Raw genomic sequence first — 26861 nt, 5'->3', positions numbered from 1 at the left:
CAGGAACTTCATGAATACCAAACCAGCACTCCAAAAAACTTTTAGACAATACCCTAGGAAAAGACAATGAGGATCACAACCCCAGGAAACCCAGCAGAATGAATCCATTGGGTGTGACAAATTAAACGCAAAGGGGGAGAATCCAACAAAAAGAAAAAGTCATGACAAGGCTTTTAAAACTTTTGACTTCATCTCCCTAATGAGTGTATAATTCAATCTTATTATTGTACTGATTAGTATTTTTCTGATTCTAGAATTGCACACCATTCCTTGTGCTATACTGGCTATTTATCATCTTATGCCTACATTTTAATTGGGTTGTCTATTAATGAGCTCTAAGAATTCTTTATATATTCTGCTCATAGGTTATATGCATTGTAAATATGGTCTGTTTAAGGACTACTTTTCATTTTAATGATGTCATTTAAAGTTCTAAATTTTGATGGAATCTCATGAATTTTTTTTCTTTTATACATCATGGTTTTTGTATCCTAGGTAGTTCTTGCCTACCCTGAATTCATAAATATTTTCCCTTATAATTTCTTATTAAAGTTTTATACTTTTAGGCTTTCTTATTTAGGTTCATAGATCCCTTCACATTATTTTCATGTATGGAAAAAAAGGATTGAGGTTAATTTTTTATATACAGATACCAAGTGTTCTAGTGCCGTTTGCTGAAGACACTATCTCTTCCTCGGCTCTTGAATCGAGTTTATATTCTATAAAATGCTAATGTTAAATAATCTTTCAAAACTCAGTGGACCATTTATGTGTGGTTCTATTTCTAGATTCTCTGTTTTGTTCAAATGATCTATATGTCTTTCCTTACACCAACACTGCCTTGATTACTGTAGCTTTAGAAGAAGTCTTAAAATTGGGTGTTAAATGTTTTCCAACACTGTTTTGGTTTTTGTTTTTGGCTTTTCTGGGTCCTTCGTACTCCTACATAACTTTTAAATTTCAATATCCAGTTCTTCATTTATAGCAAGTATACACAGACCTGAATTTTTATATATGCCTTGTGTTTTCTAATCCTGCTAAATTCAAGTACAAGTTCTAGGGGTTCCTAGAGATTTCTTAGTATTTTCTCTGTAGATGATCATTTCATCTACATATAAAGATTTTGCTTCTGCCGTGCCAATCCTATCCTAGTTGTGTCATTTTACTGCCAGGCTATTTTGGTTTAGACCTATGTTTCAAAGTCTAATGGACAGATGAAGAGTAGGCATATCTGCCCTTGTTCCCCACTTTAGGGAGAAAGCATTGTATCGTCTCCATTCATAGAAGGAGTTTTTGTTGGAAGTATGGAGTACATGTCTTTGATCTGTTGAGAAGGTTCTGTTCTACTCCTAGTCTCCTGATAGCTTTTACCATGAACAGCTGTAGAATTTAGTCCAATACTCTTTCTCCAACTAGTGACAGGATCATATGGCTTTCTCCTTTCCTCTGTTAAAATGATGACTTTTGGGGGTGGATCTTCCAATGCTGAACCAACACTGCCATCCCTATAACAAAACCACTTTCTACATACTGCCAGATCTGACTTCTAAGAATTTGTTTTGTTAAACAAATTTCTATCTATGTTCATACTTTTTTCTTCTATTATCTTTATCCAGTTTTAGGATTAGCACAATGTTGATTTCCTGAAATGAGGGGAGAAGTGTTCCTTCTTTTTTCTGCTTTAATTGTTTGATATAATTTATCAGTTAAAATGTTTATGAGCCTGCTGTTGTCATATAGGTAGGTTTTCAAGCTAGGAATATACTTTCTTTAATAGGTGCTATTCAAATTTTATATTTCCTCCAGAGTTAGTTTCATTAATTTGTCTTCTAAGTTACTTCTTAGAAGTTGTCAAATTTATTTCAAAAAAGACTTTTGTAATATGCTTTCTATATCCTTTTAAATTCTGTAAAATCTGTGGTAATGTCTCCTAGATCTTAATATTATAATTTTAAAAATGTATAACTGATATTGTGTAACAGGAAGAAAAGGTCTAAAAGAGCAGGGGAATTGGGAGGGGTAGGGGAAGGGAAAAAAGGGAAAGGAAATAATATGAGAAGAGGAAAAAAATTGATACAAGGTCTTTGCAAATAGGGAAGGGTGGAGGGGGTGAAGGGAGGGCAAGGGAAGGGGAAAAAAAATAAGAACCAAGAGGCTCATGTAATGGTACAAGATCCCAATGATGAATGTAACTGTATTGTATACCTAAAATGTACCAATAAAGTTAATGGGGGGGGGAGAAACACTCAAAGACATAAAATTATCTGATTAAAATATTAAGAAAACACAATTCTTGCAAATATATTTATGCTTGGAATTGAATTCAAAATTGATGATATTACTGAACATTACTTGATGTAGAGATTCTAAGTTAAACTTCCCAAAGATTAAATAAAAACTCAGAAACGTGTAGATCTCATCAATTATCACTCCCTGTGTTGGTCTGAGTCCTCCAGGAAGCAGATGCTGAGCTGGAGTTAACAGTAAAATATTTGTGAGGAGAACACTAATTATAAAAGACAAAGGAGGAGGGACCAGAATGGGCAGACAAAGTTTTCTAAACACAATGGGGATCTGATCCTCTGAAAGAAAGTGGGAAGGAAGAAAAATAAGGCATGGAATGTCTCAGAGCATAAGGTAGATCATTTGGAATATGAATTCCAAGGGACTCGAGCAGATACTTATGAGTGGAGCAAAATCACCTGCTGGAGGAGTCCCATGGTGACCTGAAGCATCAGGTTCCTGTCCCCGCACCACACCCAGCCTCTGGTTTGGGAGCTGCCTTGGAAGGGACAGATCTTGGCTGAAAGGCTACTGCAGAAGCTCCCTAAGGCATTGCCACTGGAGAATGTAGCCTAACCACAGTCCTGGGTTCTGAATGCAAAGTCTTTCCCAGAGGGACATCCAAGCAACACTCCTCATGGCTTCCATGTCACCTCCCATCTCCTGTCAAGGTGGACCTTTGGAAATGAAAAGGCACAGCTTCTTAAGAGCACCAACTTCTAATCTGTTCTTGGCCTGAAGTGACCAACACCATGCCCAGCTAAAGTGTAGGAGAAATGCAATTAAACATTTTAAAGAGACAGATAAGTTTTTGTTTTTGAGACAAGAGCACTATGTAGCCCAGGCTGGCCTCAAACTCATGGCAATCCTCCTGCTTCAGTCTCCCAAGTGCTGGGACTACAGGTGTGCATCACCACACCTGGTGAAAGACAGATAATTGACCAACAATCAGTGGTAGAAATATGGATAATTTTTTAATTTTTGCTTTTCTTTATGTTCCAAATTTGAGGTGATGATTTATCTTTTTTACTGGAAAAGAATGTAAAATTAGTCTCAATAATCACACCTTTTTGATCCAAAATAGTATTCTCCAACAAATTGCTTCCAAGTAAGAGACAGAGAAACGGGCCAAGTTTAGGCTTTGAACTCACTAGACCTGAGCTTGAATCTTGGCCTCTGACTACTCCCCTGGCCATTGGGCAGCTCCTTTCCCCCTCTCAGTTTCTCATCTGGAAAGGAAGACATATACCCTCACTTCTTAGCATTGCTTTATGCACACATAAGCCCCTGAGTTCTATGCCAACACACAGTAAGAAACAAATCTATTTTGCCCATATCCAACATAGCTGCTAGAAATTTCTAAAAATCAAATCTACATTCAAAGGGCGGAGAGTGGTCACAGCTGAGGAAGTTCAAAATAATGACCTGGGCTGGATACATGACAGATACAGAAGGCTGAGGCAGGAAGATGGATAATTTGAGGCTAGCCTGGGAAACTTTGGGAGACCTTGTCTCAAAATTATTTTTTTAAATGGCTGAGGATGTATCTCAATGGTAGCATGTTCCTGGCTTCAGACCACAGTACCACAAAAATAAAATAATAATGACCTGGGAACGTCCCAAAAGTAAGTTCTAAGAAGCTCCTTGGCAGAGATTCCACTTTTAAGTATATTCCGAAAGCATTTAAAATTGAATTCCAACTTGGAATTTGAATTCTGAAGAATTGAAAACAGGGACTTAAACAGATATTTGCACACCAATTTTCTAGTACTGTTATTTACAGTGGTCAAAAGAAACAACCTAACTGGCCATCTATATATGACTAGAGAAAAACAAAATGTGATATATACACACAATAGAATATTATTCAGCCTTAAAAAGGTAATTGATTCAAACACACCCTACAACATGGATGAACCTTGGAGACAGTATGCTAAGAGAAATAAGCCAGAGACAAAGACAAATGGTGTATGCTTCCACTGACATGAGCCACTACAAGGTCAAATACATAGAGACAGAATGTTGGTTACGAGGACTGGGGAGGAGGGGAAGGACACGTACTGTCTAATGGGTAGAGTTTTGATGTGGGATGATGAGAGTTCTACATAGTGGTGATGGTTGCACTACAACGTGAATGCATTTCATGGCACTGAATTATACACTTTAAAATGTTCAAAATCAGGCCGGGGATTTAGCTCAGTGGTTTCGCCGCCTGCTGTGCAAGTGCAAGGACCCAAGTTCGATCCCCGGTACCAAAAAAACCACAAAAGTTCAAAATCATAAAATTTCACATGTAACAAAATTTTTAAAATAAAAATAATTTTGTAAAACCTCCTTGGCAGTGAATATTATTAGAAATACGTGCAGGAGGCAAAGCTGAGCTACCGGCAGGTGTTTCTCACATACAGAAGCAACATACAGCTTGTTCAATTCATTGCATTTTTCATAAATTTTAATTATAAAAGAAAACCATACTACAGAAAAATTTGAAAATAAAATACCTCATAGTCCCATGGTTTTTTTTAACAAGATTATTCTTAAGAGGGCTTGGGTATAGCTCAGAAGCTACCAGGTTTGATCATCAGCAATGCAGAATTTTACTGGGAATCGAACACAGGACCTTGCACTTCCAAGGCAGGCCTGGCACCACTGAGCTAAATCCCCGGCCCAGAATTTTTTTTAAACAGTGTTAGTCATACTGCGTAGATACCATGCATTCTGATGACAAGTCCTAAAATACGGCTTCTAGAAACCTCACTCGTGCTGCACAGGAACAAAATGGACACTATGATTCCTGAGGACACTCGGCTAGGTTTCCCAGGGTGGAAAGAATCCATATGTCTGGTAGATGTGATGGTAGGATTAGGGGGTTGTAATAGAGGGAAAGGAGCATGGGGCTGTTTCCTTTATGTCGGCACCAAGTTTTTGGCCCGCGCACATTCGAACACACAGTCCTCTTCATACTGAGGTTCTGTCACCTATCCGTGGCTCCACTTCCTGTTGGAGTGGGCAAGGAGAAAGAACTGGCTAGAGAGGCAGCCCCAGTCCCTGGGCATGAGAACCAACTGGCTGACAGCCAAGCCCCTCTGCAGGGAGCACAGGACCATGAACCCAGGGAAAATCAAGGCAGAGTTAGGGCCTCCAATTCCAATGCAGTTTGACTCCCACTAGGGCAACAGAGCACAAGTCCAGAGCTGGACACACTTAGGTTTGAGTCTTGGTGCAGCCATAAGCAAGTGACTTCATTTCTTGAGCCTGTTTCCCAAGCTACAAAATGGGAATTATATTCCCTACCTCTTGATGGTGGTATGAGGCGTGAGCGAGGATCCTCCACTAGGGGGAGGCTGTACCAGACACAGCCCTTGTAAGGCCCCGGGAGCAACTTCCTTGATCCAACCAATGAACAAATAGTGAAAACATTCCCACTGTGGGCCTGTTTGTGAACTCATGGGAAAAATGCATGGAAATTATTTTAACATTATGAAGAGACACCTGAAAGACTTAATATAAGGTTTACATAAGTATTTTCCCAAGCCAGATTACCAGTTATTCTCTAACAAATAAACTGACCTGGTTAAAAGAACAAAGTCTATACACTGTTTCTGGTTTTCTCATGAAACTATTATTTGGATTAGGAATTCATGTTTAGCCTCCAGCCCTAGCAAAGAAGGCTATATTAGAGGAACACTACTTGCTATGACGGACTCCAGGATATCAGTGTTTGAATACAATAGAAACTTCTGTCTCATTACCCTAATTTCAATACCCCTAGTAGATGGGCAGCTTTTCTCCCTGTGGGACCTCAGGAACATAGGTTCTTTCCTTGATGGACATAGATACAGACACAAACACTTTTTTTTTTTTTATACCAGGGATCAAACTCAGGACCTTACGAGGCAGGCGGCAGAACCACTGAGCTAAATCCCTGGCCCTGACAAACACTTTTTTAAAAACTGGCAGTGACCAAGTTGACCAAGTTGGAATTATCTCAGGAAGACAAGACTGTTTTAATGCCAGATAACTACTTAATTCATAAACAGATTAAAAGAGAAAAATCATGATATCTCAATAAGTAAACATTTAAAAATAAATCTGACCATTCATGATAAAATAATTATGAATATAAATCATTAGAAATCTAAAATAGAATCTCCTTTATCTCCAAAAGTGTATCAATAGCAAAAATCCCATTTCATGGTGAAATATTGAATGTTTTCCCTTTGAGGACAAAGAAAATAGTGCCTACTTATAGCATTTTCATTCATCATTGTATTAGATGAGAGAAATAAAAGTATAAGGATTGGAAAAGCACAATAAAACATTCATTATTCATATACACTATTGGCTTCATAAAAAACACAAAAATCTATAGAAAAATTATTAATTTTAATAAGAGTTTATTACTGAATTTAAAAAATAAATATACAAAGTCACTGAAGTTCTATAATCAGCAAAAAATTTTTAAAATTTTTTTAAAAAGATAATCATGCCAAAAATATAAATTGAAATAAACCTAACAAAATAGGTAATAACTTTATGAAGAAAATTAAATTTTCTCAAAAAAATTTTGAAAATGAAGAGTTTCATAGACACCTTTTAATTTTAATGTACTTTTTTTTATCAAGAATTAACTTTCTTGGTCCAGGGATTTAGCTCAGTGGTTCTGCCACCTGCCTCGAAAGCACAAGGTCCTGAGTTCGATCCCCGGTACCAAAAAAAAAAATTAACTTTCTGAAAATATATAAAAATTTAATTTTTAATTTTTGTTTTCATTGGTCAAACACTGCTGACCTATCCACAGAGCATCCAGACACATTTAATCATGTTAATCCATGATTAAATTTGGTCATATTTACTATTTTACCAATTTCCATAATAGGAATTATATAGCTTTACCCATTTTTTAAACTCTTGTCACATGAGGGCATATTTGCCAGGGTAGGAGGATGGGATGTTTTATTTAATACCTCATTAGCTTGATTCTTAAGTTTTACGTATTTGGGCAGAGGGCAATAGTGCTTCTCAGAAGCTTGGGGCCACCTGGTATCAGGCTATAGGGTCCTGGATGTGGGCAGGGAGCCATTTCTGGTGCTGCAGACTCCCAAACAGTAACCAGAACGGGAAAGTCAGGATGTCCCATGTGGAAATTCAACCCAACCCCATGAAGCTGGCCCCAGGGAAGAAGATGCTGGGCTCTAAGGACAAACCTAGGCAAGCTGCCAAGAGGGAAGCTTAACCATTTGAGACCACTCCCTATGCTGAGTGAGGGCTGGAAGATGAGCATATTTGGTAGAAAGTTCTAGAGAGGAGGGTAGAGATTGAAGGAGAAAGAAAAGCCATTGTTCCTTTCTTTCTGCACAAGTGACATCTTCAATTCAATCAACAAACACTTCCAGTGTGCTAATCATGATCATCATCATCAATATAGCTAAGATTTATTATGTCCTGGGGCCTGCTGGGGTGACATACATATAACCATACATGATACACATTATATGTGAGAGCCATATGAATTAGGTAGCAATATTTTCCCAATTTTACAGGTGAGAAAATTGAGGCTTGATATCAAGTGACTTGTCTAGGGTCAAATAATCTGCATGTGACAGAGCAGGATTAGAATCTGGAAAAGCTTCAGTGTATCTAGGTTCACATGTTAGACTGTGTGCCAGCATCTATGTTACAGAAGTGAGTCCGTCCTAGTCCTAGCAGGAGGGTCAAACATGCACACAGATATGTTTTGATAATGCAACGTGGATAAAACTTGATACTCAAGTGCTGAAGATTTAGCTCAGTGGTTCCACCGCCTGCCTTGCAAGCGCAAGGTCCTGATTTCAATCTCTGGTACAAAAACAAAACAAAACAAAACCTTGTTACTCAAAAAGGACATCTTGGTGAAGCTGGGCACAACAGGGCATATTCAAAAGGACAGTGAGGGACCTAGTGCACCCTAGAAAGAGGGGTGGGAGTAATCGTGTTAATGCTGGATTGTACAAGATTTCCAGTGCCTACCTAAGGGGTTTGAACTTTATCCTCCAGTTAATGTTAGGAGAAGGGGATGCCACTGCAACCCTGCTTTAGGTCTCATTCATCTCCTGGGTCCTGTGAATGGAGTGCACAAAATACTACTGGCAGGGGACCAGTGGACCAGAAAGGAAGTCCCTAACATGCAAAGATGTGGCCTCAAGGTAGGCCAGTGGGCATCAGAAAGGGAAGAAGCAGACTAGTGGAGTTGGCCAATCAGCCTCTAGTTCTATCAGTTCTTTCATTGCAATCTTCCTTGCAGTCATCACTTCCTCACCATTCCCACTGCCAGCAAGACTCAAGATAAATACAAGACTCAGATAAATACAATAAAGAGCTTTCCCTTCTCGTCTCTGGCTTTGTACTTCCAGACTTGCTTCTCACATTCCCAGCAACCAATTCTTACCTTGCCTCATCCTATCATCTCAAACACCTGAAACGTTTGAAACTGACAATTTATATTTTCTTCTAGTACCAACCCTGACTCCTTCTTCCTAGAACTCTGTGCTCATCTCTTAGACATAAGATCTCAGGCCTCACCAGGGGCACAAGAGCTTTCCCACTGTAAATGCAAACAGAATCCCATTCCAACCCACGCTCAGATGGCTGGTGTGAAGACTGGCATGCGCCCCTCCTTAGTTCCATATTCCCAGCTTTCTATTGCAGGTAGCTTTTTCCACAGGAAGGGACTAAGAATGACAAACAGCTATAAACCTAAATCATCCCAGTGTACCAACCTTCACGGAAATACAGCGAAGATGTCAAATATCCCCGAATTCATGTGTCCAACCCAGGAAGGACCTAGCTGGTAATATTTGGGTCAAGTCCCCACTTGTGAATCAATCACCCTAGCCAAGAGGCAAGGCAAAGCCATGATGCAGTAATTGGCAAGGAGAGAGAAGGCCCTAATACCAGAAGAGGAGAGTGATGTCATGCAGGGAAAAACAAATGTCTTCTCTTTCTTTCTTTTTTTTTTTTTGTACCAGGGATCAAACTCAGGATCTTGTGCTGGTAAGGCAGGCTTTGGAACCACTGAGCTAAATCCCTGGCCCTAAATATCTTCTCTTTCTGGTAACATCTGTTCTGACCCAGCCTAGCACGCAGGACTCCTCCCCGGGGTCTCCTTTACCGATGCTGCCACACCCCAGCAAGTGAATCAGATGGCCCCTTCCTAGGCAGAGCCCAACACCTGTGTGGCCCCACCCGTCCATGGTGATGGGTAACCTTTTCCAATCTGTAATCCAGTAGAGGAGCACTGTAACACTTCTTGGAACAATGGTAATGTTTTTCTTCCATAATGATTCATGCAAACTTGACTGAGGTTTTACAAAGAAAGGAAAAGAGATATTGACGCTGTCAGTGAAGAACTGTAAGGTCTTCTAGAATAAAGTGGGACCTAAATTTGACAGGAAGGCTTTGGTTTACAATAAAAAGGGGAAGCATCTCCTGGCGTTAAAGGTTAGGTTAACACTGGATTAGTGCCCATAATAAATCTACAGAAGTTGCATCCTAGGAGATTTTTTAAATATGGTAAGCCACTGCTGGCAATGGAAAATGAACTGAACACATTTGTATATTGTTGGTGGGGATATAAACTAGTATAAGCCTTCCCAAGAGCAATTTGGCATCATGTCTCTAAAAATATCCTCTGATCTACAAAATCCATTTCCAAGAATCTTTCTAAGCAAACAATCCAAAAAACAAGATTTATGTGTTTTGTTTTTGTTTTTGGTACCAGGGATCGAACTCAGGACCTTGCACTTGTGAGGCAGGCACTGGAACCACTGAGCTAAATCCCCGGCCCCAAAACTGAAGACTTATGCAAAAGATGTTCACTATGGTATTACTAATAGTGAAAATTTAGAGACAGCATAAAAGAATTATTAAATACATTTTAATAAATCCTCTCCGTGGTGGATTTTTCAGCAATTAAAAATTATGCCTAGTTCTTTCCACAGAAAATAAAATTTAAGAGGCTTTGAAAGGTCATCCAGGCTTACTTATAAGAAAAAACTTACTTTAAAACAAAACTAGAGTATCGTTCTTACTTTTCAGTTTGTCAAAGATCAAGTTGATTGTTGAAACTGTTGGCGACAGTTATCATTTGGTTGAGTTTAAATCAGTACAACTTAGGGCTGGGGTTATAGTTCAGTAGCACAGTGCTCACCTAGCATGAACAAGGCCCTGGGTTCAATACGAGCACCTCCCAAAAAAATTAGTACAACTGATAGTGGCTATTGAAATATAAAGTGTACATTTTAAGATCCATCTGCTGACTAGCAAAATATCACTGCTGGAAACAATCCTACAGATATTACTTACATACCCATGAAGGGTAAGACCGTTGCCTGCAACATTGTCTACAGAAACAAAAGCAAGGAACCAATTCTCTTCAATAGGAGTCTGGGTAAGGCATTATGATACAACCATGCAGTATGGACTATTAGCTGTTAAAAAAGGAAGACTAAGGGCCGGGGATTTAGCTCAGCGGTTTCCCCACCTGCAGTGCAAGCACAAGGACCCGAGTTCGAGCCCTGGTACCAAAAAAATTTAATTAATTAATTAATCTAAAAACATAAAAAAGGAAGACTATGCTAAAACCATATGGGCTGTTGTAGGATTTCCAAGACATACTAAGTGAAAAAGACAAAAAAAGAAAAAGGTGTAAAGCAATATATATGGTATTCTATTATTTGTGTAGAAAACCTCTCATGTTTTTATGTCCATAGTATATCTCTGGAAGTACAAGGAAATGATGATGGTGGCCCAAAGGAGGATAATTGAGGTTAAGGGTGGGAAAGAGACTTTGCATTGGACACCCTAAACTATGAGAATTCTTTCCTTTTCCAAAAAACAAAGTCAATAAAAATACATAGGCTAGGGCCAGAGATTTAGCTCAGTGGTTCTGCCACGTGCCCTGCAAGCTCAAGGAACTGAGTTCAATCCCCGGTACCAAAAAAAAAAAAAAAATACATAGGCTATGAAAAGGTTACCTACATATTCTTATAATCATATAAGTACCTATATTTTCTATAATCTTATAGAAAATATCCTATATTCTTATAATTATATAAGAATATATTTTACTATATGTTAAGCAAAAAATTTGAAGATTATCATACAATATTGTATAGCTGCAGTTGTACAAAAGGAGAAAAAATATGGAAAAAAAATTGGAAGAAAATGAAGAAATGAACAAAAATGGGATGACTGTGAATGATTGCTTTTCCCATAGTTTCCAGTTTCCAACATGTTTTTGGTACTGGGGATTAAACCCAGGCCTTCACACTGAGCTGTATCTCCAGCCATTTCTTTTTTTTTTTTTTTCTTTGAGACAGGGTCTCACTAAATTGCTAAATTGTCTAGGCTGGGCTTGAACCTTTGATCCTCATGCCTTAGTCTCCCATAGTGCTGGGGTTATAGGAGTGTATCACCGTATTGGGCTTCTACTCTTACAATAAAAAATAAATTTAAAAATTATGTTAAGAAACTGGGGGGGTTGGGGGGGGCTGGTGGAGGCAGGGTCAAGATGGCAGCGCCTTTGAGGATTCAGAGCAACTGGGCCCAAACCCTCAGGAAAGATGAAGGGGAGGCCTGGCTGAGCTGTCACCCCTCAGGGAAACCATCTTTATATGGCAGCCTAACTTGTCAAGGAATTGGACTAGGTGGCATCCCAGAGGTTTGAGCTTCAGAAGGATTTATTTTGAATGAAATATAAGAAAAGCATTCATATTTCATGTCCAAAGGAAAACGCATCTTCTAAGTTTTTGGCACCATACACAACTTTTTCCAGAGTTCATACAAAGAGTATAACATGCCTGGACATTTCCAGTGGAGGAGGCCTTGGTGTGTCTTCTAGTTCTGATGGGAGCATGAAGATCTGGCAGGCTTCCGATGGAGAACTCAGAAGAGTGTTGGAAGGACATGTATTTGATGTGAATTGTTGTAGGTTTTTCCCATCAGGCCTTGTGGTTCTGAGTGGGGGAATGGATGCTCAGCTGAAGATCTGGTCAGCCGAAGATGCTAGCTGTGTGGCAACCTTCAAAGGCTTGCACAGAGGAGGTATCCTGGATACAGCCATTGTCAACCAAGGGCAGAATGTAGTGTCTGGCTCTTGAGATGGAACAGCCCAACTTTGGGATTGTGGGTGCTCGGCCTGCTTGGGAGTCATTGCAGACTGTGGTTCTTCCATTAATGGAGTGGCAGTAGGTGCTGCTGACAACTCCATCAACCTTGGCTCCCCGGAGCAGATTCCCAGTGAGCGGAAGGTTGGAACAGAAGCGAAAATGTTGCTGGTGGCCCAGGAAGATAAGAAGCTTCAGTGCCTGGGACTACAGAGCAGGCAGCTGGTCTTCCTCTTTATTGGCTCAGATGCCTTCAACTGCTGTACTTTTCTCTCTGGCTTCTTGGTATTGGCTGGAACAAGATGGAAACATTTATCAGCTGGATGTGAGGAGTCCGAGAGCTCCAGTACAAGTCCTCCACAGATCAGGAGCACCAGTTCTGTCCCTGCTGAATTTCAGAGATGGATTCATTGCTAGCCAAGGTGATGGAAGCTGTTTCATTGTTCAACAAGATTTAGACTATGCCATTGAGCTCAGTGGGGCTGACTGTGACCCTGTATACAAGGTAGCCATGTGGGAGAAGCAAATCTACACATGCTGTCGAGATGGTCTCTTGAGACGCTATCAGCTTTCTGACCTCTGACCTCTTGGAAAGTTACTGAAAAGCACTGATCCTGATTTACAATGAGTAGAAATATCATCAGTCCTTCCCAAAGTCTATGGCTCCTTAGTGTCATAGGCACTCCTTGGAAGTCACAGCAAGTGAGCTGAACTGGCCCAGAAGATCTAGCATCTCAAGACCTAATTTGAACTGAGGAAGAAGCACATGTGTACCCGGGCATGGTGCCACTTGCCTGTAATCTCAGCACTGTGGGAGGCTGAGGGAGGATAGTAAGTTTAGTCCTACCCTGGGCAATTTAAAGGCTTAGCAAGACCCTATTTCAAAATAAACAGAATTTTTAAAGAGCTGGAGATGTTGCTCAGTCCAGAGGTTCAATTCCCAGTACCACCAAAAAAAGCAAAACAAAAAAGGAACAAGATGCAGCAGCAGCAGTAGCTACTGCTCGTGTATGCTCACTGCCTTTGCTCTGTCTTCTCCTTATGTAGACCCACCCCACAACATAGGGTAAACATCTGGATGCTTGCAGTTTGTTCTCACACCAAATTGTGTTACATGTTTACAAGGAATAGAGGACTAAAGCCTATTCCCTGGAGAAAATAAATATGTTTGGAAAAACCTGAAAAAAAAAAAAAAAGAAACTGGGAGGGGGTAGCACAGTGGTAGAGGACATGTCGGGGATGCTCGAGGCCCTGGTTCAATTCCCTGCATCACTAAAAATATAAATAAATAAATTATAGTATCTGTCCATTTTTATAGTCCAAATGCAGAAGGTAAGATCTGGGAAAAAAGAAGTAAATACACTGATTAAGGTCTTTTTCAACTTCACCACTCAGCATAATGAAGTTTGTTGTAGGGCCAGGGATTTACCTCAGTGGTTTCACTGCCTGCTGCTCAAGCACAAAGGACCCGAGTTCGATCCCCGGTACCAAAAAAAAAAAAAAGTTTGTTGTGGTTTCTTAACTCCTTTTTCCTTTTTCTGGCTTGGCAACTGCTGCTAATAAAGATGAGACATAGTTCATACATTAGCCCAAAGAAAACTGTATCCATAATACCCAATGTCAACAAATACACAATGCAATGAGCATTATCAGACATGATTGCATTGTGAATTGATACCTCCTTTTTGGAAAACAATTTGCCTATATGAATCCAAAACTACAAAAAGTATGTATACCTTCTGACTCAGTAATTTGACTTCTGGAATCCTTACGAAAAAATGAAAAGTACTGAAGACATTTATGCAGCAAGGTCTTAATTAAGAAAGGTATGCAGCCATAAAAACAAGTAATGACATGAGAAAATGTTTATGAAACAGCATTAAGAGAGAACAAATATAAAACTGTATATGTCCTATAATTATGATCACTTAATAAAATGCATGCAAAAACCCCTGGAAGGAAGTTCATCAACAGGCTGAAGGTGCTTATATTCAGGTGGTGGGATCACAAGACATTTTCTTTTCCTTTTCTCTTTTTCAAAGTGCTTACAATATTTTTATGATTTTTTTAAACATGCTTATGACTATTCAAAAATATGAAGGCTAGCTGGGGATTTAGCTCAGTGGTGTTGCCACCTGCCTCGTAAGCACAAGGTCCCAAGTTTGATCCCCGGTACCAAAAAAAGAAAAAGGCTATTCCATGGGAAATGATTCTCCTCTATGTTAGTTTCTCTCTATTTCTCCTTTTTTTTGGTACCGGGGATCGAACTTGGGTCCTTGTGCTTGCAAGGCAGGCAGTGGAACCACTGAGCTAAATCCCCAGCCCTCCCTCTATTTCTTTTTAGAGAAAATAATGCTTCTGTATCTCATATACCAGTCACTAATATTTATCAAGCAAGTACTTTTTGCCCTTTAGATATTTTAGTTCAATGATCCAAATGAAGTAGAAATATTTATTACCATTTTCCAAATAGAGAAAATCAAGTCTCAGGCTAAATGACACAACTAAGAGGTGACAGTATCAGGATGGAAACCCTGTTATTTCCATGACATCACCATAACCACCCAAAGAATACTTGATGCCCCCCATGCACCAGAAATAATGCTAACACTTTACACACATTGTCTCACTGCATAACCCAGTCAGTGTAGACAGTGTCCAAATGAGGAAAGAGCAGCTAAGGAAGGCCAAGTAAGTAGTAGTATCAGATACTAAAGTTGGGAAGAGGTAGAATTAGGATCCCAAGCTAGGTGCTGGTAGCCATTATGCTACTGTGGTTACCAGGAAAAGGAAAGCCCAGAAACTCTGAGTCCGGGACACATAGTGCCACCTTTGGTGCAGCCACCATCAAAACAAGAAGTGTCTGGCAGGATAGTCCAGTTAACAGGAGGGGCTCAGGCTGTCCTGAACTGGGCAGGGCCAGGCTCTGCACACTGGCACCTGAGGCCTCAGGCTGGATGAGCTGGTGCTGTGTATGCTGACGTCTATGTGGCCTGGCCTAGGGCCAGCACAGATGTCGTGTCCTCCTGCCAGCACTGACAGTACCAGGTCTAACTTGCCAAAAGGCCTCAAGAAAAGCCATTAAAGCTCTCCTAAGGATTCCTGGTTCTCAGGATAGCAGAAGGCAGGGCAGGAATGCAGGTGGGAGGGCACACACACGTCTCCTCTATGGTGGAAAATTTCAATGCCACCTTGGCTTGGCATGAGAAAGTGATGCCTGGCTTCTCTGATCCCCTTAGAGCCACATGGCCATACTGGGACCCAGAATCCAGAGCCAAGACTGGAGCTCTGTGCTGGCATCCAGAGCCCAAACCAACAATACAACCAAAGGCTCAAACTCTTAGAGAAGCTGGAAGTCCAGGTCAACCTGGTATAACCAAACCAGAGCTACTCAGCCCACAGGCCAAGTAAGGCCTGGATATGGCCAAGGGCCTCCAAGATGTGGACACAGCTGAGGTGGCACCCAGAGCAGTAGCAGAGAGCATTGAGGATATGGAGTGTGAGGAATCCTCACACACTGCTGGCGGGAGTCCAGATGGACCATTAGAGGTACACACTCTGTGATCCAGTAATTCTTTCTTCATAATATACCTAGAGAAACTCTCACTCCACATAGGCTCAGGCTGTTCATAAAAATAAATGACTGAAAACAGCCCAAACATGAGAATGGATTAAAAATATAAACCATATTCACACAATAGAATATTATATAGCAATGAAGATGAAATGAATAAGCTACAATTGCATGAATGGATCCCGTAAGTATAATACTGAATGAAAAAAGCAAATCACAAGATAATATATACAGTGTGATTTCATTTTATAGAAGTCCAAAAAATTCTCCAGACTGAAAAACATATTGACATATGAGACATATGCTTATGTGTGAAACTATAAAGAAAAACAAGAGAGCAACACAATTCAGGATAGTGATTATCTACAATGGGTGAGTGAAAGACCTAGATCTGAGAGAGCACACAGGGGTTTCTAGTATTAAAAACATTGTAGGGCCGGGGATTTAGCCCAGTGGTTCCGTCGTCTGCCTTGCAAGCACAAGGACCCAAGTTCGATCCCCGGTACCAAAAAAAACCCCCAAAAAACCAAAAACATTGTGTTTGCTAACTTAGGTGCCAGGTACATGGTTTTTTGTTGTTGTTTTGTTTTTGTTTTGAGTGGCTTTGGGGGTTGTTTTGTTTTGATGTGGGGCTTTTTTGGAGAAATACTGTAGATTGAATCCACACAACACTGATTACAGTCCCACTCCTTTTTATTTTTTATTCTGAGACAGGGTCTCTCTAAATTGCCCAGGCTGGACTCAAACTTAAATCCTCCTGCCACATCTTTCCAAGTAGCTGTATATACTACAGGTATGTGCCACCATGCCAGCCTATATTTATTTTTGCTATTCTTTAACTTACTTCATGTATTACATATACTCATGTACATGTGTACAGGGTTTTAAACTAAAATTTTAAGTGAGGAGCTGGTATTTGTTATATGGAGTGGCCCAGCACCTGGCAGCCTGCCTGGCCCTGGCCCTGACAAAACTCCAGTGATAGTGAATGACCCATGGGGGCTGGGGATTTAGCCCAGTTGTTCCATCGTCTGCCTCACAAGCACAAGGACCTGAGTTCAATCCCCGGTACCAAAAAAAAAAAAGACTTTGCCGGGGATTTAGATCAGTGGTTCTGGCCCCTGCCTCGCAAGTACAAGGTCCTGCGTTCAATCCCTGGTACCAAAAAAAAAAAAATGAATGTGATAGTGAATGGCCCAAGAAGAAGGTAGAGACACAGGCTCTGGGCGGTCTAGTTAAAAAGAGTGTGTAATATTTGTAGAATTGTGTAGAATATTTGTAGATTGTGTGATATTTGTAGAAATTTTGACTTTCTGTTTGTTGGTTGGTTGGTTGGTTTTGGTACTGGGGACTGAACCCAGAGGTGCTCTACGACTGTGCTACATCACATAGTTTATTCTGAGACAGCCTTGAATTTAACAATCCTCCTGCTTCACTCTCCCAAGTAGCTAGGATTACAGGCATGTGTCACTGTGCTTAGCAACAAATATTTATTTATATAAGCCTAAAACTGATTCTTTGAGGTGAGCAGCAGAACCACTGAGCTAAATCCCTGGGCCTATAAAACTGATTCTTTGAAAACTTTGATCAACAGATAACACAAAAATACTGGAACTTGAACGCTACCATATGTGAAATAATACATTTCGGAGTCATGAGTGTTTTTAAGGTTAAGTCCTATTAAACTTCAGTCAAATTAACCAGACCCGGCACTGGCAATGTAGCTATAATTTTCTGACAAAATTGAAATTAAAACACGCCAAGGATTTGATATATTTGTCATTAAGATACTAATGAAAACACTTCTAAACACTGACATGAGTATCCACATTCTCAGTTTGTCTGAATTTTGTTTAGTTAGGTGTTTGGTTTTGGTTTGGCATATTTACATCTTCAAACATGTGGTTATCTCTGTGTACTGCTATAATCAGTGAATTTTACACTCAGTTTCATCAGCTAGCAATATTCTCAGTAAATAAGAAAAGATTGAATTTGCTGAATGTAAACACTGAGCCTCAGGCCATTAGCACTGCATGTGCCGTATTTATTCTGATTTTATTAAACTAAAAATTTGAACACAGGCCTGGGATTTAGCTCAGTGGTTCCATGCCTGCCTTGCAAGCACAAGGTCCTGAGTTCGATCCCCGGTACCAGGGAAAAAAAAGGGGGGATTTTGTTTGGGCCAGGGATTTAGCTCAGTGGTTCCGGTGCCTGCTTAGCAAGTACAAAGTCCTGAGTTCAATCCCCAGTATTAAAAAATATATATATATATTTGAACACAGTTTCTACAAAACAAGCCAAAAGTATGTGGGGAAGAAGGGGCCTAAAGGGTAAGCTCAAATTCCATCTTCCCTTTACTGGCTGCTGACCTGAGCAAGTAACTGAAACCTCTGAGATCCAATGTCCTCATCCATAAAATAACCACAGGCTTTACTATGAATCCCCAGCACTCAGCACCTCATTAGGCCTATAGCAGTGATGGCAAATCATTTAGAGACCGAGTACTCAAACTGTAACCCATAACCCAGTTATTTATCAGAAAGTGCCAATACTGCAATTAAACCTGAATATTGAGGTTTTAGTTTAGAAAAAAACAACTGTTATCCAATGCTCTACCTCTGGGGCGACTTGGTTTGCATGCTGACAGAGATGGCTCTGTGTGTCCAGTGTGGCACACATGCCACAGGTTCCCCTATAGCAATAAATATACATTTTATATGAAAAACAAATTCCAATAGTGGAATATCCTACAAAATACCTGATCAGCACTCCTCAAAACTGTCAGGGTTGGGCCGGGGATTTAGCTCAGTGGTGCCGACGCCTGCCTCGCAAGTGCAAAGTCCTGAGTTTGAAGCCCAGTACCAAAAAAAAAAAAAAAAAAAAAGAATAATCATAGGTCAAAAAAGAAGGGAAAGAGGAACTCACTCACAGAGGATGTGGAAGCCGGCTTTCTCCCTGAAGCAATGTGCCAGTGCCAAGTGATCTTGACCTTCAGCATCTGAGGCCTCAGAGCGCATGCAAGTGGAGACAAACCCCTGCCAGGCAAGGTGGAGAGTCCATCAGGAGAACCCTCATATAAAGCTGGGCCACATCTTCAGTGCTAGAAAATAATGCATCTCCTCCCACCAAAAAAAAAAAAAAAAAAAAATAGAACAAGGAAAATGGACCATGTCAATTTTGAAAGCAAAGAAAAGAAAAACTTTCTTACCCTTATGTAGACCACGAGCCAGCCCTTATTGATACTAGGCAAAAAATTCTTACAACAGGTAAGCATGGCTTTAGGGAACAAGAGAGTAAGCTATAAAATATCTGAGTGAAGAGAATTCCAGGCAGGCAGCAGAATAGCCACACCAAAGGCCCTAAGGCAGGGTCCTACCTGGCTTATTCCAGGAACAGGAGAAGGCTTCGGTATAGCATGGAGAGAACCAAGAAGTAGGCAATGGAAGAAGTCATATAAATAAATGAACATGAAGTTGTACAAAGCCCAGTGTGCCACTGTGAAAACTTAAGGCTCTTCCTCTCAGATGTGGAGTCAATGGAGAAGTCTGAGCAGGGGAATAAAATGCCCTGGCGTCTGTGCTAAAAATGTGTGACTAGAAACAGAAAGACCAGATAGGAAACTATTCCAGTAATCCAGGTGGAAAATAATGGTGGTTTCAGCTAGGATGGTAGAACAGATGACACCATATTTTGAACGTGCTTTAGTATACAGCCAACTAGGTTCCTGACAGTAAGTACAAAGTATGACTGAGGAAGATCATGATGACTCCAAGGTTTCTGGCCTGAGAAACTAAAAGGAAAGAGTTTCCTTTGACTGAGATAGGAAACAGGCTTGGAGGAGAACATACGTTTTGAACTTGCTGAGTTTGAGACATCTATTAAATATTCAAGGGAAAGATCAAGTTGACAGTTAGGTATATGGAATTCAGCAGAGAAGCACAGGCTACAGATATAAATGTGGGAGGTGTCAGCAAAGGAATCGTGTTAAAGTCATGAGGCTGGATGAGATCAGCAAAAGAGTGAGTGTAGAGAAAGAGAATCAAGTACTGAGCACTGAGGCATACCCAACAGGCAGAGGTCAGAGGAAAAAGAAATCCAGGTGGCTGAGATGGTGCAGCCAGAGGCATTGAAAGAAGACCAAGAGGGTAGGGCCCTGGAAACCACACTGAGAAAGGTATCTGGAGGAGGGTGTGCCAATCTGTCAAAAGCTGCAGGTTGATCAGTGAGACAGGACTGAGCACTGGCCATTGGAAGAGGAGTCCTGGTGGAATGGATGAGGTGAGAGCTTACCTTGAATCAAACTTAAGAGCAAATTAGCATGCACTAGAAAAGCTAATACCAAAAAAAGACAGAAATACTAAGTTTTGGCAAAGATGTATAGCAAATGAAACTTTGCACACTCCTTGTGGGAGTGAAAATTGGTACAGTTTGGGGAATATCTACTAAAGGTAACCTGGGTACAATCTGTGACCCAGCAATTCACCTCCAGGCATGTATCTAAAAATAACCCAAAGGTGTTTAGCATGAACACATGAACAAGAACGTTCATACCGGGATTAGTATAGGAACATAACACCATATCTAATCTACAGCCCATTAACACCTCATCAGATAAATGGTGACCTAGTCACATAATGACATATTATCCAGCAATGAAAATGAGCAAATTGTTGTATGCCACAACACAGACAAGTCTCACATTATAGAATATTGATAAAGTCAGACAAAAAATACAAACCATGTGACTGATTTAAAGTCTAAAAATATGATCCCCAGTACCAAAAAATATAAATAAAGTCTAAAAACAGATAAAACTGGTGTTCAGACAAAAAACTCATACATTAATGTTCATAGCATCACTAATCACAATACCAAAGGCAGAAGTTCATAAATGGATGAAAGAATTAACAAAATGTGGTATAGACATACAACTGGATACTATTCAGCCATAATAAGGAATAAAATACTTATACATTCTACAACATAAAAAATATTAATCAGAGTGAAAGAAACCAGATGCAAAAGGCCATATATTATATGGTTCCATTTATATAAAATATCCAGAATAGAGAAATCCATAGAGATAAAAAACAGACTAGTGGAGGGCCAGGGATTTACCTCAGCAGCGCCCTGCCTGCCTCGCAAGCACAAGGGCCTGAGTTTGATCCCTGGTACTAAAAAAAAAGGAGCGGGGGCCTAGTGGGTACTAACTTTCCTTTTGAAGCATGAAAACGTTCTGAAAGTAGGAGTCGGAGTAGCGATGGTAACACAACACTGTGAATGTACTAATCACCACTAAACTGTACATTTTAAAGTACTGAAATGGTAAATTTTCTGTTATGTGTATTTTACAAAAAGAAGCAAAACTGGGTGTGGTGGTGCATTCCTGTAATCCCAGCACTCTGGGAGGCTGAGCCAGGAGGATCACAAGTTTGAGCACAGCCTGAATAATTTAATGAGATCTTGTCTCAAAAAATTATTTTAGGGGCTGGGGATTTAGCTCAATGGTTCTGCTGCCCGCCCCAAAAGCGCAAGGACCCAAGTTCAATCCCCAGTACCAAAAAAAAAAAAAAATTATTTTAAAAAGCTGGGGATATGGCTCAGTGCAGAAGTCCTGGGTTCCATTACCAGTATCACACACACCAAAAAATCCGGGTGGTAAGTTGCCTGGGTGTGCTTATTTTGTAAGATTCATTGAGCTAGAAAAGACAATGAACACAAAATTCTTTCAAGTTTTGCTGCAGGGGTTTTACTGAGAGGGAAAAGTAGTACTAAAGGAAATGCATTTTAAGATGGAGAAATCGTAATAATTTTATATACCTGAGAAAAATCTAGCAAAGCGAGGGGGAAATAAGATATAGTAAAGATAAGAGAGGATCACATAAGCAGTCCTTGAGTGAGAGAAAAATGAGGCCTCATGCCTGAGTGTGGAGACCCACAGTCAGTCATCCACAGTAACAAGCAGGAAGCAGAGTCAATAGGTGACCCAGCTAGTGGGTAGGTAGAGCAGTAATTAGTCGCCGGAAGTTCATTTCTGGTTTATTACCAGGTTTATTACCCCCAATTTACTAACGAGCAATCTCAGACTCGGAGGAAAAGGATTTGCTCAGGGTCCCACAGCTGGCGCCAGAAGCGGAACTGAGGTCTCCCTGGCTCCATGTGCACCGCATCAAGCTGCCCGATTTCACCTTTCTTTCCACCCTGGAAAATAGCACTTTCTACTGTTCGCCCTCAAACAGCTTCTCCAAATTTCAGAATTACCTCTTTAAACTTCGGAAAATTCTGGGATGAGCAAATCTGTCCTGCCTTGTCTGTATGCCGGATCATGTGGAGAAGGGCTCTAATTATACTCCCTCCTCAGCCCATCTTCCCAGGGTGGAGAATTGTGGAGCCTGTCCTCATGGTAAAAGCCCTTCATCACTCCAGTGTCTGGCCCTTTTCCAGTTCTATTACATCTTTCTTGGAATTCAGAGGCTGTAACAAAAGGAGCCACGCTGGCCTCCATTTTGAAGAGCCTTTTCCAAGGACAAGGGCCCATTTATATTCAAACCAATGGTTAGCAAAGCTGTGGCTTGCCCAAGGTCACGCAGAGTGTCAACAACAGAGTCCACCAAGAAATCCAGCTGGCACTGTCTCTCCACCACACCCAACAGCCTTGATGAGGGACTTCAGATGAGCCGTGTGTGTCAGTCGGGGCACATTCAGCAGCTAGTGATGGGCAGGTGGGGCATGTACCAGGAGGAGGATCTATTGAATTATATCACTGAAAGTTCACAAGCAGGCAGTCTTCTAGATTGACTGGCAGAGTATCAATAATGTCATCATGGTCACAATTTTGTTTTGTCTTGCCACCCACAGGGGCTATAGTGGGTTGGATGGTAGCCCCCCTAAAATTATGCCTCCCTTCTAACCCATGGAACTTGTGGATGTGACTTTATTTGGAAAAAAATATATTTTCAGATGTAATTAAAGATCTTGAGAGGAGACCACCCTGGATTACCGTAGTGCTAAATCCAATCACAAGTATACTTTCTTTTTTTGTACCAGGGATCAAACTGAGGACCTTGTGCTTGTTAGGCAGGCACGGTATCACTGAGCTTCATCCCCAGCCCACAAATATACTTTTAAGAGAAGACAAGACAAAAAAAAGAAGGAAAAAAAAAAAAGGGAGAAGACAAGACAGACACAGAGGGGAAAGCCATGTGAAGCCAGTGACTTGAATGAGCAGCCACAACCCAGAGAATATGAGCAGACATCAGAACCAGACTTTGCTACCTTTGGAGAGAACACTGCCCTGCCTATACCCTGATTTTAGGCCTTTGCCCTGCAGAACTGAAAGGGAACAAATTTCTGTTGTCTGAAGCTGCTAACTTCTTGGTAATTTGCTTTGGTAAGCCAAGGAAAATGCAATTATGAAGGTTACCATAGGCCTGCGCCCTTTACCCTGCCCCCTTGCCAGTTGGAGGGATATCTTTCCCCCACAAGGCCTTATGGGAAAGGTATGGTCACTCAGAGAAAGGGAAGAGATATAAAGGAGGCAACCAGAGTATCCATGCCAGGCACCCTGTACAGGAAAGACACCATTCCAAGTAACTGCTAAGAGAAATGAGACACGGGAACACGGACAGCACCCTGGAGACATGACCTTCACATGCTCAAAGTGCAGGGCCACGCTTTCCTGAGACCTCCAAACCCTGGGGACACAGTTGTATGTCTGGGACATGGAGCACCTACTCTTGAAACAATGACTTAGGAATGATAAAGATCATTCACTTTTTTTTTTGGTATTAAATTCTTTTATTGGTACATTGTAGGTATACAACACAATTACATTTCTCATTGGGAGTTGTACCTTTACACAATGCATCTTGGTTCTTATTTTTTCCCCATTCCTAGCCCTCCCTTCACACCCTCCACCCTTCCCTATTTACACAGACTTTATTTCCATTTTTTCCATTTCTCATCATTTTTCCTTTCCCTTCTTTCCTTTCCCCTGCCCCTCCCACCACCCCTACCCCTTTGGACCTTTTCCTCCTATTTTGCATTATCGATTATTCATTCTAATCATTGGTACATTTTAGGTATACAATATAATGACATTCATCATTGGAAATTTGCACCTTTACATAGTCTCTCTTGGTTCTTATTTTTCACCGTTGCCCAGCCCTCCCTTCAACCCCTCCAGTCCTATTTACAAAGATTTTTTTCCTATTTTTCCATTTTCTCATGTTAATCCCATTCCCTTCTATCCTTTCCCCTAGCCCTCCCACTTCCTTCCCCTTTGCCCCTTTTCTTCCTATTTCAAGATCGTTCACTTTTAAGAGACTATTTCATCCACCTGGTTGCCCAAGTCAGGACCTCGGCTCATCCTATGTTCTCCTCTCCCTTGCCTTCCCCTCACAGGCAATCTGTCCCCACTCCTGGTAGCCCTGTCTTCTATAAAAGGTCCCATTCTGTCCACCTCTCTCCACCTCCATAGCTGTTACCCTAGTTTAGGACATCATTCTCTCTTGCCTGGCCTCCCTGCCTTCAGCCTCCTCCTGCCATGCTCCACCAGGAACCAGAAGAAGCTTCCAAAAATTGAAAATCTGCCCGTGTCACAGTCCTGCATAAAAAAAACCCTTCAAGCTGTTGGCGTAACTGCCAAGATTCCTTGCTTCATCCCTCACCGTATTCCTCATTAGTTCCCTTCTCATACCAGGTCTTTGTACACACAGCTCCCTAGGCCTGGACAACACCCCCATTCCTACTTTCCTGACCCAACCCTCACAGTCTCAGCTTAGAGGCTGTCTCCTCTGAAGGGATTTTTAATCTCCCACCCTTCTTGTGGGTCCCCCTCACATCCCGGGTTTTCTCTTCTCAAAGTTTTTCTGTATTCGTAAGGGTCAATTTGTGTGCCATCACCTCCTGCTACCCAGTCTGAGCTCCCCAAAATCAGGAATGAGGCCCTCCACCTCTTCATCCTGAGAGCACAGTATACAGCAAGTGTTCAGAAATAAAGATACTAATTAATGAATAAAGATGAAACCTACACTGGATTTCCTTTGTTTTGTCTGAAACAAAACTCACCCTAGACTTTTGCTGAATTTAAACATTTCTCACTTCAGTAGAGAAAGTACACAAATCCCAAAAACCTGGAAGACTTGAGTCACCTTCTGTCTTTGTGACCTTTGGCCAGCTATTTCACCTCCCCAAGGCTCAGTTTCTCTTTCTATGAAGAGGGAATTTTAAACTCTACTTCCTAAGAACATGTTGCACATAATCTATCAAAAGAATACATTTTACCTTTCTTTACTGTATACTCACACTCTGATGTCAGGAAGCATATGTTAAGCACCATGTGGCAGATTTGAAGTTGTGTTGGCAGCTAACAATGACAACCCTTAGCATAGATTTCACAGTAACCCTTTCTGAGAAAACTCATCTATAAAATCTGGAATAAATCCTGAGAACACACAGGTGAGTTTGTCAACCAGTTTTAAGTCATCTAACAGGAAAGCAACCCTGAGCCAGGCTTGGCATCTCCAGAGCCCCTGAATTTCCCTGTGGCTCACACTGGAGATTGTGAAGTGAATGAGTCTTTACTGCCACCTGCTGGAAGAGTGGAATAAAGCCGTAAACTGCAGCAAGGAGAAATTCAGGAGCCTCCCTAGAGTTGCCAAACACGTGGCTCTAACTTATATTTGCCAAGTTTGTTCAACAGCTAAGGGAAAATTGTGAGAAATTTGCTTTTTAAATCAAAACCAAATCACTGGAAAAAATATAAAGAAAAAAATAACCTTGCAATGATCAGAAAATAGAAGTGTGCCTCCTGAGATAATTTCTCAATCAAAGAAGGACCAGAGTAGCCTGTGAAGTGGAAGGATCTGTCTTCTTTAGAAACCACAGGTGTATTTTTATCCCCCAGGCTACTATCAAGTATAATCCTGGAGGAGTTCTCCAAATCCTGGCCTCCTGGAGCCCAACTGACCAGTTCTCCTGCCCATACATAAGGCAGAATCTAGCTCAGTCTGGGAACTAACTCCATAAAACTGCCAGAAGCAGGGAAGCCATTCTTTCCAAAGGCCTTGGCTTTGCAGCCAGACTTGCTAAGTCAACAAAGTGGGAGCCAGCCCTGCCTTCTGCCTTCCTGTTACACCCTCCAACAACTTCTCCCTCCAGCCTGGTAGTTCTCCTTGACCTACCACACTCACACACACGTGAGTCCACACAAGTGCACACACATACAGAATCATCCAGATCCATCATTCCCATTTGTTTTGGTGGGGAATCTGCTCTGGGAAATCTGGGAGGAAGAATCCAGCTGGGCTGCAGCCAGGGTTATTTTTTCTCTTTCTCCATATTCTAACCATCCTGTAAAAAGCTGTAAGAATGCAAACTCCGGAAAACCACGGGCAGTGCAGCGCCGAGGTATTTACTTAGCCAATGAGTTGGCTTCGGTCCCCAGGGAGGCAGGCTCAGATTTCCTCAGGCAGCAGGATGGGCTGAGTCCAGCCTGTTGCTTCAGACATGAAGAGCGGTCTCTATACCCTCTACAGTCAGGTTCTCAAAAGGGGAAAACCCATTCAGGAAGGGTCCCTGGTGACCCAGGCACACTGGTGTCTGGGAGGGAAGCTGGGGAATGCTCTACCTTCTGTAGCCTCCTGGGGTCTCATGAAGACCAGACTACCATTGTAAATGTGGCACCAAACCAAGGTAGGAGGTAAAGAGATATATTCCCCAGAATATCCCAAAGACAAGAAAGCCACAGAGTAGAAACAAATGGGAGCCTCAGAAATATACAGAACTACCTGTACAAACAGTAAACAGCTAAGGCTGGAGTGTAGCTCTGTGGTAGAGTACATGCTTAACATGAGCAA

At 41.1% G+C, this 26861-nt stretch overlaps 1 pseudogene; it reads left to right on the top strand.

Moving 5' to 3' along the window:
* Positions 1-11813: 11813 nt before the first annotated feature.
* LOC101720188 (proteasomal ATPase-associated factor 1 pseudogene) lies at positions 11814-13197 on the top strand (annotated as a pseudogene).
* Positions 13198-26861: the final 13664 nt, after the last annotated feature.

Source organism: Heterocephalus glaber, unplaced genomic scaffold (assembly GCF_053883595.1).
Source record: "Heterocephalus glaber isolate CG9 unplaced genomic scaffold, H.glaber_assembly_v1.0 deba00001564, whole genome shotgun sequence".
NCBI classification, from domain to species: domain Eukaryota; kingdom Metazoa; phylum Chordata; class Mammalia; order Rodentia; family Bathyergidae; genus Heterocephalus; species Heterocephalus glaber.
Note: the sequence above shows the minus strand (reverse complement) of the source record. Positions and strands in the feature narration are given on the sequence as shown.